Source organism: Lissotriton vulgaris, chromosome 12 (genome assembly GCF_964263255.1).
Source record: "Lissotriton vulgaris chromosome 12, aLisVul1.2, whole genome shotgun sequence".
NCBI classification, from domain to species: Eukaryota; Metazoa; Chordata; class Amphibia; order Caudata; family Salamandridae; genus Lissotriton; species Lissotriton vulgaris.
Genome location: NC_141700.1, coordinates 571502683 through 571515416, shown reverse-complemented (window position 1 = coordinate 571515416; position 12734 = coordinate 571502683).

Here is a 12734-nt window from a genome sequence, read left to right as displayed (position 1 = left end):
CGGCCTCCCACTCAAAGCCTTTCAATTGTGCGTTCATGCTCACCCATGCCGCCCGCGGCTCCATATCCAGGGCAAATAAATATGGCGACAGGGGGCATCCCTGCCGAGTACCTCGCCCTATATGGAATTGGGTAGACGCGGCCCCGGCCACCCTCACCGAAGCCGTCAGGTCTGTGTATAATAGTTTTAGGTACGACAGGAAGCGGGCCCGAGGTTGAGACGAGACAAGAGTGCAAACAGGTAGACCCAACTCAGCGAGTCGAATGCCCTGTCTATATCTGCCAACAGGAGTGCTGCCTGCTCCCCGTGCCTCTAATCGCTTCCACCGCGACATGAGCGCATCTAATATTGTGCCTCGTTGCCCTATGGGGCATAAACCCAGCCTGATCCGGATGAACCAGCTCTGCTATATAAGGAAGGAGACGATTCGCCAGCGCCTTAGCCAGTATCTTTGCTTCAACATTTAGGGGGGAAGATGGGTCGGTGCGACTCATGCCGTTCCGGAGGCCTGCCTGGTTTGGGGAACACCACCACCTCCGCATGGCTCCAGTCCGCCGGAAGGCGACCTTGCTCTCTAGCCGCCTCCAATGCTGCCCTATAGTGCGTTTCCAATTGGAGGTGGTATTTCTTAAAAAATTCACTCGGGAACCCATTTGGCCCAGGTGCCTTTCCGGTATTAAGCTCACCTAGGGCCGTGCCAAGCTCTTCAGCAGTTAGGGGGAGGTTGAGACGCTCCCGCACCTCCTCCGATACCGCTCGTGGCGGTAGATCCGCAATAAACTTATCCACAACTGCTGCGGAGAGGCACTCCTTCTGAGCATATTGGGCGGCATAATATAACGCAAAACTGTCCGCCAGTTCCTTGGGGTCCATGATCAAGGCCCCGGCCGCATCTATAATCCCCGGCAGTATCTGCGCCTGAAGCGTGTTTTAGCAGAGCCTATGGAGCATAATGCCCGACTTATCCCCCCACTGATATATTCTGCTCCGCAGCGCTAACCACACCTGCCGAGCCTCATCAAGCAGCAAAGACGCATAAGACTGCTGTGCTAATAGTAGCTGCCCCCTCCCTACCCTCCCTAGTTCCACTGCATTGCCCCTCGAGAGTCTCAATATGCGCTGCAGCCTTCACTAATTCCTCTTTGCGCTTTTTACGGGCTGCTGCACACCAGGCGATGTCTAACCCACACAGTGTGGGCTTCAGGGCCTCCCAGAGTGTCACAACATCTGTAACCGACTCCACATTTTCTTCCCAGTAGTGGGCAATGGCCTCCCCCATGTGCTCTGGTTTTAATCGGTTTATCTTTTTTAAAGAAATGTTAAACTTTCTTATTGAATGACATTTTTCTTTTGTCTCCGTACATGATATGAGCTCTTCCTCTTATGTATTGCTCTTGCGCAAAACCTAAGTACCTCCTATTGGGTCTATTTCCTATTATTTCTGGGTCTAAATGCCACATGTAATTTTATGCCGCTTTGGTTTGTAAAAACACTTGATTGTTTACAAAACGCTTCACCAATACCAACAAGTTTCTCAAATTTCAATGACCAATCGGCAATTAGGATTCAAATAAATCCAACCACTAATTGTGCGGCTTTTCCGTGAGACAAGTTCTCACGTTCCTACACTCACTCCTCCTTTACAGGATTACCTCAGCCACGCACCCGCTGTTTCAACCAATACCAGCGCGTCCCTATGTGACGTCAGCGCAGCTCCGTGACTGACTTCCTCTTTTGCAAGGTAATACGAGAGCCTACTTCTTTTTACTTTTTAAATGCTCATTCCATTAAATAACGATGTAAAACATTCGCCACTGTGCCTGAGTGACTAATTCAAAGAAAAGATGATTTGCACTCACTGCGAGTAACTCCCTTCCGTTTACTCTTCATATACTACAAGTAGATCCCTTCCGTCTACCTTTCACGCAAACATCGGAGAACCTGTTACTCCCTCAGGCTTACCCTTTCTAGGTGATATAAGGCCAAAGTGTTCACCAGCGAACCCCTTTGCTGTCAATCAAGCTCCAAAGAACCTGTTACTCCTTCAGTGTGACCCTTTCTCGGTGATATCACACCAAAGTTTTACTAGCAAACTCTTTGCTATCAATTATTCACACATTTATACAGAAAGTCCCTAAACAGTGCTTCCAGTTTTACCTAACCATGCACTTACTTCCACAGGCAAGTGACCTCACTGCAGCGTGGCTTCCATTTACCACCTGCTATTCTGCCCCCGGGGATTCCAAAACAACATATAACAGGTACGAACAGTTTGGTTAATACATAAATCAAATTCAAAATACAAATCAATAATCCTAACACAACTAACTACCTATCTTAACTAAACTCTAACCACTGCTCTGCTACCAAAATAACTGATAGAGCGCGGGCTCACCTGCTCGTTTTACCAAACTCACCTGGGCCCTTAAAATCATATACACTTTGAACAGGTAAACCTACGCTTTAATCAATTTGTTTAACCATTCAGGACCTATACCATTTCACTTACCAAACCTAATCACTGGTACCTAAAGACCTAAAGGATCAAAGGGTGGTAGCATAATAGGCAGTAATTAAACATTTGCACTCCACAGACTCGGAAAAAGTTTCAAAATGTATCTAAGAGAATTTTTCATTGTCTGAGTCCATACATAATTGATTAGAGTCTTTCAATTTAGAGAATAATTATGAGAACAATAATATGTAGAGAAATTACGAAACTTATTTTAGCATTGAAACATAGGTAGGGGAGAAAAAAGGAAGACGTACAATAACATACTCACATATATTATAGTTACCTAGAATGGCGTGAAGACCAACCCTGGCCACGGGCTGAGATAAAGGACAGAACCCCGAAAGTGCAGGTGCCAGTAGAACAGAACAAGTGAAGCCCAGAATCAGGACAGGTACGTACCAAATTGGATCAGGACAGGACCACCTCAGGCTAAGACCGGCACCCACATCTAAAGTGCAACGTCTGCATCACACCCTCTCTGCAGCTAACAGTCAGACCCCGATTGGGTTGGTGAAAATCTTCTCCCTTAGAACCCCGATTGGGTCATCGATTCTTCTGACAGTGTGCACCGCCAGCACCTCTGCTCTCGATCGCCTATTGAGTGCATTGGGTCAGTCACAGGTCAGCTATTCGGACAAGTCGGACAATCTAACTAGCTAAGCCTACCCTAGTTATACCATTTTCCAGGGAAGTGTACCACCCCCCAATGTTGCAAATGTGTGAATCCCCAGTTTTTATTGGATAAAAAGACGAGGAGAGGTCATCACACCATATTGATATGAGGTAACTTGCATTCTGTTTTCAAATTACGTTGCCTCCCATAACTTTATTTTCCCATGCATTTCTATTCCACCCGGCAGTGAATGTATCAAGAACAAATACAATGTAATATAAATTGTACAATTCAGCTTCCTCTGGGAGGATTAAGGGGTCAGCTTCCCAGGCGCATCTTCTAACAAGACAAGGCTTGGCCAGGTTTCAATGACAGTGATTCAGGAATATGTGTTTCTCTGCATAGGCACAGTTCATCCAAAGATGGAGTTCAGAAGTACATGTCAGGCCCAAAGTACGATACATGCAAAAATAGAAGAGAAACAGTTTTAGAACAAGAAATAAATGAATGCACTGTATACCACGTATCTCTACTTTATCCCTTTTACTTTATTTTAACTATAGCATTAAGTATTAGGCAGAACGAACAGTTTCGAAAAAGCAGCGATGCAAGCTTCTTGCACGTTAAAACACAGAGCAGCCATCTTAGTTCTAGTGCGCAGAAGCAAAAGTTTCCCTCCAAGCAGAGAAATACGTCATGTCACGTGAGTGTGACAGACGCATGCGCAATGGAAAATCCCGCGTAGCAGCCGCCATTTTAGTGCTATAGAGTTACGGTTAGTAAAAGCACATAGGCGAGCTTCTCCCAGATACTAAAAATGTTGTGTGGGCAATATCAGTAGATGAAACATGTTAGTTAGTACATTACAAGTTATTTTAAGAGGGTTGAGTACAAGCAAGTCGCTTTTACGTGTGGAACCTTCCTCCATCAATCTAAAATGCAAATAACTGAATACCATATCTACTACTCAAATTGCTTCATATTTATACTATACTAATTTTCAACACTAATCCTTTATGGGTTCCGGAGTGGCGTGCTACTCGCCAGAAAAGTGCTTCAACACCCATCAGGGGTAACAAGTGCTATAGGAATGCCAATATTTCTTCCCCTTCTATCCCTCCGCTATCCTTCTCACTCCAAGTAACAGACTAATATCCACCACTGAAATTACCTCATATTTCACCAAATTAATTCACCACTAATCCTTTATAGGCTTCCTGAATAGCGTGCTTCAACAAGTGATAAATAAATAAATACAAACCTTTGTCCTCCTCTATCCTTCTGCTATCATTCCAAATCCAAATAACTGACTAACCTATCCACCACTTAAAATGTACTTGCATGTTTCACAATACTAATTCAACACTAATCCTCTATGGGTCCCGGAGTAGCGTGCTACCCGCCGAAAAAGCGCTTCAACGCCTCGTCAGGAGTAGTAAGCACTATATAAATGCAATTACAATTACAATTACAATACTTATTAGATAATATTTTTGTTAAACTTATAGCTCATAATAAGAAACCAACACACTCTTGGTTTGGTAGGATTGGTAGGGAGGCCCAGAGGTGCCCTTATGGTGCTTTAAAGGCAATATATTTATCAAAAAGAGAGGGGGGACCCAAGGAGCTTATAAAGGTCCAGTGTCCGTGCTCCGAATGTCAATATTTAACCAACAAAGAGGACAAAGTTCCTGTGCCAGGGTGCAAAAAGTCACCCATGCATCGTGGTGCAAAAAGTCACCCATACTTAAAAAATTGGAAGAAAAAGAAAGGAAAAGGAGAAAAGGAGATTCCTAGGTATAAATGACCCAAAATTATAAGAGGGAAAGGCATTGTGTTTCCTCTGTTGCCCTCACACACCCCGAAGAGTGTCATGCTTCATCATCGGGCGTTTGCTCCTCGTAGGGCCGGCGCTGCAATTCCCTACGGGTCCCAAGAAGGGTCACTTTATAGGAGATCTTTTGGAGGAATGCCGGATGGTGCATGCGGGTGTGCGGGTTATGAGTCAAGAGGAGGGTAAAGGGAATTCGTGCCAGTGTGATATATTAAAATTAAAACAAGGGTAAACATGCAGCGATATGTTGAAAAATATACCCTTGGCAGTCAATACTGCTAAAAATTATTGACCCAAGAGGCCTATTATGCCTAGGTGTCAATTGTCAAGGTCAACATGTTTCGCGCTTCCGTTGCCAAGAGGTCGTTAGCGCTTCGTCAGGACCATCAAGTAAAAAATATGTAAAGTGCACGTGATTTAGTGAGTTTAAAAATTACCCTCTTATCTCAATCAGGGTGGAGTAGAACCTGTGAACCCTTTTCATGGTCACGGCTAATAGGTGGAGACCACTCCTGAATGAAGCCTAGGAAATGAGAAAGAACAAAACAAAGTAATAAGACAGCATCGATGCCGCAAAATGTACCACATGTGTGTACATCAATTACCCATAAACAGTAAAGTTGACAGGCACACGGGACAGGTTAATCGTAACTGGTCAAAAACAGGGGGAGGGGTATTTTGTTTGGTCTGGTTTGCGCCCCTGCCCTACAAAGCATGAATTTTGGAAAAAAGCGGGAGGAATTAAATGGTCCTCAACCTAGTAAGGTTTAAAAATATATGCCCCATACAAAAAAGCAAATCGTCCTGGTTTGTTTACTTACAACGAGCGTACAAACTGTAAAGTTATAAGTGCTCAAAGAATATGCTCACCAAGCACTGCGTGTAGTAATCCTACGTGGTCAGAATTAAGGACGCCCGCAAGTAACCGGGAATTGAGTGCGGGTGCTGCCTTCTTGCAACCTACCCCAGACCACGCTTCTGCCGTAAGGAGCTTTAAAGGCAATCCCAAGGGATAGGGTGGCTGTTGCCACCTATGGGAGGTGTTTTAAGCTGGCTATTACAAAGAGGAAAGCTGAATTAATTGAGGGATAAAGATTGGACTAATTTGGTCAGCTCCTGTAGTGACAAAGATACCGGTTTGTTCTGGAACATGGTTAATAATAAGATCTTGCAAAATGATTCTAACCTGGTTTGTACCAATATTAGTGCTGACATTTGAGCTGAACACTTTTGTCAAGTGTACCATTAAGCTGATATCTGCAGTGGGGCACTGGATACTAATTGGCCTATGTATCCCCTGAATATTGGATTCACCATGGAAGAAGTTGTGGAGGCAATATGCAAAAGTTCAAAGTTTAGAGCTTGATAAGCGTGGCTCAAATCCACCTGAGCGACTTACCTCACTCATATACCATTACCATATAATAAGCCAGCAGGACAGTGGAGAAGAATTAGTAATATATTTATTTGGCCATAATATTCATCTGCAGATGGACCTCGTCAGGTCTACACCCCAGGGAGTACACCGAGAGGACTGCCTCATCTCATCACAGCAATACATTATAACATAGCATGGCAGAGTAAAACCACGCCCAGACTGGAAAGGTACTGGGCTCAGCAGAGGGTGAACAATGAACTCACACACCAGGCATCTGCACCTGCAAGGGCAACATTATTATCTTTACTCCAAGGCCACGGAGCGGAGACTCTGCTTCTCCAGAGCATGGAAACATTTCTGCTCATAAAGGAGGGGGGGAAACCGTACCATGAGACATTGGAACTGCAGAGCAAATGTCAGCATCAGAAGTCTCTCTGCCATTGACAAGCTTCTCTCTCTTATAGAAGAGTGTACAGAAATGTCTATTCTGTAAACTTAACCAAGGGAAAGCAATGTACTACAACAGGTCTTCTAACTTAAAAGGCAAAAATAAGACAAAAGCTTACACATTACAGAAACAATTCTATCCAGCTGAAGCTTGCATATTACAAAAATAGCTCAGTGGGTTGCAGCGCATGAATAATAAGCTGTAACTGCATATTGGTTAGACACATTAGGCTAACATATTCACAACATCATTAGGACATTCTGTAACAGGAAAATTACAATCTATCAAGCTCCAGGAATCGACGGGGTCCCTATGGACTTTTATTAATTGGAGGTGGACTTGTGGACACCTGTTATTACCAATTTTGCCAATTCTGTGTGCAAGAGTGGCATTCCGGAGTCATGGCACTAAGCCATAATTGTGCCTATCTTAAAAAAGTTAATAGGGCTTCCCCTAGTTGCTACAGACCTAGCACCCTTACAGACTCTACGGTAAAAGTAATTGGCAGGGTATTTCTTAACAGAATTAAGCCCCAGTCCACTGATGATTGTATAATTTCTGATGTCAAATATGGCTTTAGATTAGACGTGGGCACACAAGAACAGAGCCTCAATTTATATCTGTTAAATAGTAAATATACCCTGGCAAAATGAGGCCATGTCTATCTAGTATTTATGGATTTTGCCTGCGCTGGCGATAATGGGGTAAGGCCCAAACTCAAGGAGATGCTAGAATCAAAAGGGGTTGGATTCTGACATGGTGTCCTTTCTAAGAGCCCTCCATACTGATCTGAATACCACCATTAGATTTAGGCTGAATGGAGAATGCAGCAAGAGTTATGGTCTGGGCTGAGGTGTCCAGCAAGGCTGTATTTTAGCGCCAATTTTGTTTTTTATGTTTATTAATGATTTGGATTCTATTTTAGTCAGCAAGGGAAAGGACATGCCAATTGTGAATGGGTGAAGCATCCCTGCTCTCCGGTACGTAGATGACACTGTCTTATTGTCCAGAACACCTAATGGCCTTCAGCTACGATTCGATACTTACTAAACTTTATGGACCGCCTAGGTCTGGTTATGAACTCGGCCAAATCTTTTGTTTAATGCTCCAAAAATCTGAAGCTGCAATCTTTCACACTTCAAGGAGTACCTATTACAAAAATGCATTAATTTTCTTATCTGGGGGTCACTTTCAACTCCCAAGGCTTTTTGGGCCCATGTCTGAAACAGAGGAGACTTACATTTTGTAATTCAGTTGGTTCACCTTTTAGTCTTGTTTCCAAAATTGGTAATAAGCCTATTGCCCCCATGGTCGAGATCTACAAAAGGAAGTGCCTATCTGTCCTAACTTATGGCTCTGGTTGTGGGGCTGTAAGGCAGTTACATTTTTACAGTATAAGGAGAACAAAGTATGCAGGCATATTCTTGGTGTTTCGCCATTGTAACCGATGTGCTCTGTTCATGAGGAATTGGGCTTATCGTTTGTAGCTGATGACATTAATCATGCACTGTTGATGCTATGGTGTTCTATTTGGCGAATAAGAATAACAAGATTATTATTGGATTGGCTTTCATATGACATGTGACAGTAAATCCCTTGGATAACGTATATCAAGGATACTTGTAATAATCTAAGTAGGCCCGCAGGAAAAACTGAATTTTATTTTGTCCTTGTAAGGAGCATTCCTTGCAAATGATGGCACATTTTGTATTTTTTTGCAGGTTTTTATAGTTGTTTTAACAATAGGGGTCATATTATCAAGCCTGGGCGATAAAATTATCGCCGCTTTATTGGCAGAAAACTGCTGATAAAGCGGCGATAATGGGCTTGATAATATGCTCTATGGAATTCCAATCGAAGCCCAGGTTAGATGTGAAGACATCTAACATGGGTTTCGATTGGAATTCCATAGAGCATATTATCAAGCCCATTATCGCTGCTTTATCGGAAGTTTTCTGCCAATAAAGCGGCGATAATTTTATCGCCCAGGCTTGATAATATGCCCCCAGGTTTTTTATTCCACTCATGTACAGTTACTAGGCATATTCCGGCACTTCTTCTATTGCAGGAGTTGACCACTCCGGAAGCATGCCCAGGTGTGGTTTCTTTTATGAAGTGAGCCCTTAGGTACAAACAAACACTATGGTTGCAGCTGTCTTGATTATTATTGTGATTCTGTAGATGGAAATTTGGTGCTAAGGGGGTTATCTTTGTACATGTGATTGGTGTTTTTTACTACTTTGTTTGTACTCTGCACTTTGATTTACGATATTGGCCTCTTTTATTTTTTTGCAGTTTTATATAGCGCGCACCGGACCCAAAGGTATTGGAGCATTTTAGTATTACATCGCTTTACATTAGCACCAGTTACGTTACACAAGGACACATTCATTTTTGGGAGATTAATTGATTTGGCAAGAATCACAGGAGGTTTAGCCAACGCTGAGACTCATACTAGGTTCCCCAGTTCCAAAGTCGGCATTTCTGGCTGTTGTGCCACAGCCTTAAATATGCTGAAATGTGAAGTGTTTTTATGCTCGTTATTTTTATTTTCTTGACAATCCTGGAATAATAATCACAGAACACTAGTTGATCTGTGTTTGGGGTGCTTTCATTGACTCAATTGTCTTGAGGAGATTTTGTTTTCAACAAATACTCTCCTCAGTAATCAGGCCTTGAAAAATCTACATGCCCACTCGCTATGGTAAGTCAGTTGCTATCAGTGTGAGCTACTTTTAGGGCCTACTAGCCTGTTTTGGCAAGAAAGCGCGAGATGGCAAAGAGCAGGTGTTAAGTCAAACCCCAGCGCCAACACCAACGACATCCCGCCCTCCCAGGAACTGTGCGACTCACTGGCCATCTTCTTCCACCGCAAGATCGCCGACATCCACGAAAGCTTCAACACCACGACCGACCCGACCACGCCAGACTCCACCCCTCTCCCGAACACCAACAGCACCAACCGCCTGACCTCCTGGTCCAACGTCAGCGACGTCGAGACACGCAAGGTCATGAACTCCATCCACTCAGGATCACCGACAGACCCGTGCCCACACCACATATTTAACAAGGCAGACGCAGCCATCGCACCCCAACTACGGACCATCAACATCTCCTTTGAAACAGCGACATTCCCAGAAAGCTGGAAGCACGCCGAAATCAACGCCCGCCTCAAAAAGCCCAAGGCGGACCCCAAGGACCTCAAGAACTTCCGGCCCATCTCCCTGCTCCCGTTCCCGGCGAAGGTCATCGAGAAAATCGTCAACATGCAACTGACCTGCCACCGCGAAGACAACAACATCCTGGACCCGTCAAAATACGGTTTCAGACGAAACCACAGCACCGAGACAGCCCTCATCGCCGCCACAGACGACATCAGGCGCCAATTAGACAAGGGCAAACATCTGCCCTCATCCTCCTGGACCTCTCGGCCGCCTTCGACACGGTCTGCCATCGCACTCTAAAAACACGCCTCCAAGAAGCCGGTATCCAAGAGAAGGCCCTCGACTGGTCCACATCCTTCCTCTACGACACATCCCAGAGCGTCCGCCTCCCACCTTTCCGATCCAAAGCCACCGACATCATCTGCGGCGTCCCCCAGGGCTCCTCCCTCAGCTCGACGCTGTTCAACATCTACATGGCCCCTCTCGCACAAGTAGCCCGCCACCACAACCTCAACATCATCTCCTACGCTGACGACACTCAGCTCATCCTCTCCCTCACCAAGGACCCACGGACTGCCAAAACCAACATCCACGACGAAATAAAGACCATCGCCGACTGGATGAGGAGCAGCCGTCTGAAATTGAACTCGGACAAGACGGAGGTCCTCATCCTCGGACCCAACCCCTCAGCCTAGGACGATTCCTGCTGCCCAACCACTCTGGGGACAGCACCAACACCCACCGACCACAGACGCAATCTTGGATTCATCCTCGACTCCTCTTTCTCCATGTCCAAACAGGTCAACGCCGTCCCCTCCCCTGCTACAACACCCTCTGCATGCTCCGCAGGATCTACAAGTGGATCCCGACCGAAACAAGAAGAACGGTGACACAGGCCCTCGTCAGCAGCAGGCTGGACTATGGCAACGCACTCTACGCCGGAATCCCAGCCAAACACCTACGACGACTACAGTGCATCCAAAATGCCTCCGCCCGACTGATCATCAACGTCCCCCGCCGCAGCCACATTACCCCCAACCTGAGAAACCTACACTGGCTCCCCGTCGACAAGAGGATCACCTTCAAACTCCTCACCCACGCACACAAATCACTCCACAACGCCGGACCAGACTACCTGAACAGCAGACCCAGCTTCCACACCCCTCGCAGCCAGCTCCGCTCTGCCAGCCTCGCCCTCGCTGCCGTCCCCTGCATCCAACGAACAACCTCAGGCGGCAGATCCTTCTCCTACCTCGCCGCCAAGGCCTGGAACACCCTCCCTACCCACCTATGGCAGACCAAAGACCTACTCACCTCCAGAAGACTCTTCAAGACCTGGCTCTTCGAACAGTAGCGAAGCTTCCCCCCTCCCTCAGCGCCTTGAGACCCTCGCAGGTAAAGAGAGCGCTCAATAAATAGATTGATTGATTGATTGATTGATTGAATGTGAAGGTCCAATAAAGAGGCTTTTAAACCTTACTTTTCTCGTGTCATATGTGTTGTAAATTCAAAGACAGAGGTCAAATGTCAGTTTATGCCTTTTAACAAATTGCTGTTTATTTTATGCTGGAGATTGGCGTTTTACATTTCTTTTTCTGACTACAATGTTACAGTACATTTTAAAGTGAACTGTCTGACAATCGTGCTAGGGTACATGGTATTATACGGTTCCTTGAATTTAATAGACCTTGTATTAGGTAAACAAAACGTCATAACATAGGGACTGAGTCTTCGTATGTCATCAGTTAATGTTGTTTCGGCAAGCTCACAGTACCCTATCTAAACTTCTAAATGTCCTGACTTGTAGATGCTGTCTGTAACCTCGAACATGACCACTCTTTTTTTTTAAATTAAAACAACAACAAGCCACTTATTTACCGGATACATATCATAATAGTTTAGCGAGTCCCAAACAGATTGATAAGTCAATAATATTCTTCTTATAATTGTTGACATCTCACAAATGCCCCATCTGAGCCCCTTCCTCTCATTCAGCTATATTGTCTCTTGCTCCTGTTCCGTTGGAGTGACCAGACTACACAGCATCCCTTGAAATCCATTCCATTTCCCCCAAATCTTTGTCCATTTTAATGGGCATCCCTTTGCTCTCACTGACCGCCCTTTCCGCATGCATTCACCAGTCCAAATCAGTTTTCCATTCAGTCAAAGTCGGGACAACTATTGCTCTCCACTCTTATTCTCAAGGAATTCACAGAAACAGATCTAACCCGTTTGTTTGTCACTTTTGTATGCCCAAGGTTTCACAAAGAAAAGAAACAATAATACATTTTCAAATGTTTTGAAAGGGTGTAAGATGTCAGTTATTTTTCGAACACAGCATTTAAATACCTTGTAAAGGAACAGTACACATATTTTTTAAATATATCAACAGTTAAAAACCCACATTTTTTGTAATTCTGAAGTTTGATGCAAACAAAGATTATAATAGGATCAAAACAAATCAGAGAACTTTACTATGTGATATGAAAATGCTACAAATTGCTAAAACCTGATTTCCACACATTATCATGCATATGCAAAATAGTTTATCAGTAAATCTGAGAGTTGGTGGTAATTTTTTGTGGCAATTCAATTGACAACGTGGTGTCTATAAGTGACATTGTTTTAGTACATCATGCATTAATTTTTACACTTTCCCTACTTTTATTATTATTGTTTTTTTATTTATTAAGCTTTTATACATAGAAAACTTGATGCATGGTGTTACATCATAACATAAGCATGTTGAGCACACGATGATCAGTCAAATACAGGATAACAC